Here is a 3923-nt window from a genome sequence, read left to right as displayed (position 1 = left end):
ATAAAATAACTCTAACATCTATCTGGAAATATAAAATAAATCCAACATCTATCTGGAAATATAAAATAAATCCAACATCTATCTGGAAATATAAAATAAATCCAACATCTATCTGGAAATATAAAATAAATCCAACATCTATCTGGAAATATAAAATAACTCTAACAACTGGAAATATAAAATAAATCCAACATCTATCTGGAAATATAAAATAAATCCAACATCTATCTGGAAATATAAAATAACTCTAACATCTATCTGGAAATATAAAATAACTCTAACATCTATCTGGAAATATAAAATAAATCCAACATCTATCTGGAAATATAAAATAACTCTAACATCTATCTGGAAATATAAAATAAATCCAACATCTATCTGGAAATATAAAATAAATCCAACATCTATCTGGAAATATAAAATAAATTCAACATCTATCTGGAAATATAAAATAACTCTAACAACTGGAAATATAAAATAACTCTAACATCTATCTGGAAATATAAAATAACTCTAACAACTGGAAATATAAAATAACTCTAACATCTATCTGGAAATATAAAATAACTCTAACAACTGGAAATATAAAATAAATCCAACATCTGGAAATATAAAATAACTCTAACATCTATCTGGAAATATAAAATAACTCTAACATCTATCTGGAAATATAAAATAAATCCAACATCTATCTGGAAATATAAAATAACTCTAACATCTGGAAATATAAAATAACTCTAACATCTATCTGGAAATATAAAATAAATCCAACATCTATCTGGAAATATAAAATAAATCCAACATCTATCTGGAAATATAAAATAAATTCAACATCTATCTGGAAATATAAAATAACTCTAACAACTGGAAATATAAAATAACTCTAACATCTGGAAATATAAAATAACTCTAACATCTATCTGGAAATATAAAATAACTCTAACATCTATCTGGAAATATAAAATAAATCCAACATCTATCTGGAAATATAAAATAAATCCAACATCGATCTGGAAATATAAAATAAATTCAACATCTATCTGGAAATATAAAATAAATTCAACATCTATCTGGAAATATAAAATAAATCCAACATCTATCTGGAAATATAAAATAACTCTAACATCTATCTGGAAATATAAAATAAATCCAACATCTATCTGGAAATATAAAATAAATCCAACATCTATCTGGAAATATAAAATAAATTCAACATCTATCTGGAAATATAAAATAACTCTAACAACTGGAAATATAAAATAACTCTAACATCTATCTGGAAATATAAAATAACTCTAACAACTGGAAATATAAAATAAATCCAACATCTATCTGGAAATATAAAATAAATCCAACATCTATCTGGAAATATAAAATAAATCCAACATCTATCTGGAAATATAAAATAAATTCAACATCTATCTGGAAATATAAAATAACTCTAACAACTGGAAATATAAAATAACTCTAACATCTGGAAATATAAAATAACTCTAACATCTATCTGGAAATATAAAATAACTCTAACATCTATCTGGAAATATAAAATAAATCCAACATCTATCTGGAAATATAAAATAAATCCAACATCGATCTGGAAATATAAAATAAATTCAACATCTATCTGGAAATATAAAATAAATTCAACATCTATCTGGAAATATAAAATAAATCCAACATCTATCTGGAAATATAAAATAACTCTAACATCTATCTGGAAATATAAAATAAATCCAACATCTATCTGGAAATATAAAATAAATCCAACATCTATCTGGAAATATAAAATAACTCTAACATCTGGAAATATAAAATAACTCTAACATCTATCTGGAAATATAAAATAAATCCAACATCTATCTGGAAATATAAAATAAATCCAACATCTATCTGGAAATATAAAATAACTCTAACATCTATCTGGAAATATAAAATAAATCCAACATCTATCTGGAAATATAAAATAACTCTAACATCTATCTGGAAATATAAAATAACTCTAACAACTGGAAATATAAAATAAATCCAACATCTGGAAATATAAAATAACTCTAACATCTATCTGGAAATATAAAATAACTCTAACATCTATCTGGAAATATAAAATAAATCCAACATCTATCTGGAAATATAAAATAAATCCAACATCTATCTGGAAATATAAAATAAATCCAACATCTATCTGGAAATATAAAATAAATCCAACATCTATCTGGAAATATAAAATAACTCTAACAACTGGAAATATAAAATAAATCCAACATCTATCTGGAAATATAAAATAAATCCAACATCTATCTGGAAATATAAAATAACTCTAACATCTATCTGGAAATATAAAATAACTCTAACATCTATCTGGAAATATAAAATAACTCTAACATCTATCTGGAAATATAAAATAAATCCAACATCTATCTGGAAATATAAAATAAATCCAACATCTATCTGGAAATATAAAATAAATTCAACATCTATCTGGAAATATAAAATAACTCTAACAACTGGAAATATAAAATAACTCTAACATCTATCTGGAAATATAAAATAACTCTAACAACTGGAAATATAAAATAAATCCAACATCTGGAAATATAAAATAACTCTAACATCTATCTGGAAATATAAAATAACTCTAACATCTATCTGGAAATATAAAATAAATCCAACATCTATCTGGAAATATAAAATAAATCCAACATCTATCTGGAAATATAAAATAAATCCAACATCTATCTGGAAATATAAAATAAATTCAACATCTATCTGGAAATATAAAATAACTCTAACAACTGGAAATATAAAATAACTCTAACATCTGGAAATATAAAATAACTCTAACATCTATCTGGAAATATAAAATAAATCCAACATCTATCTGGAAATATAAAATAAATCCAACATCGATCTGGAAATATAAAATAAATTCAACATCTATCTGGAAATATAAAATAAATTCAACATCTATCTGGAAATATAAAATAAATCCAACATCTATCTGGAAATATAAAATAACTCTAACAACTGGAAATATAAAATAACTCTAACATCTATCTGGAAATATAAAATAACTCTAACAACTGGAAATATAAAATAAATCCAACATCTGGAAATATAAAATAACTCTAACATCTATCTGGAAATATAAAATAACTCTAACATCTATCTGGAAATATAAAATAAATCCAACATCTATCTGGAAATATAAAATAACTCTAACATCTGGAAATATAAAATAACTCTAACATCTATCTGGAAATATAAAATAACTCTAACATCTATCTGGAAATATAAAATAAATCCAACATCTATCTGGAAATATAAAATAACTCTAACATCTGGAAATATAAAATAACTCTAACATCTATCTGGAAATATAAAATAAATCCAACATCTATCTGGAAATATAAAATAAATCCAACATCTATCTGGAAATATAAAATAAATTCAACATCTATCTGGAAATATAAAATAACTCTAACAACTGGAAATATAAAATAACTCTAACATCTGGAAATATAAAATAACTCTAACATCTATCTGGAAATATAAAATAACTCTAACATCTATCTGGAAATATAAAATAAATCCAACATCTATCTGGAAATATAAAATAAATCCAACATCGATCTGGAAATATAAAATAAATTCAACATCTATCTGGAAATATAAAATAAATTCAACATCTATCTGGAAATATAAAATAACTCTAACAACTGGAAATATAAAATAACTCTAACATCTGGAAATATAAAATAACTCTAACATCTATCTGGAAATATAAAATAACTCTAACATCTATCTGGAAATATAAAATAAATCCAACATCTATCTGGAAATATAAAATAAATCCAACATCGATCTGGAAATATAAAATAAATTCAACATCTATCTGGAAATATAAAATAAATTCAACATCTATC

This window comes from Embiotoca jacksoni, unplaced genomic scaffold (genome assembly GCF_022577435.1).
Source record: "Embiotoca jacksoni isolate LCO1_2020_lvr unplaced genomic scaffold, fEmbJac1.0.p SCAF_17, whole genome shotgun sequence".
Lineage (NCBI taxonomy): Eukaryota > Metazoa > Chordata > Actinopteri > Embiotocidae > Embiotoca > Embiotoca jacksoni.
This window is presented reverse-complemented; position numbering follows the sequence as displayed.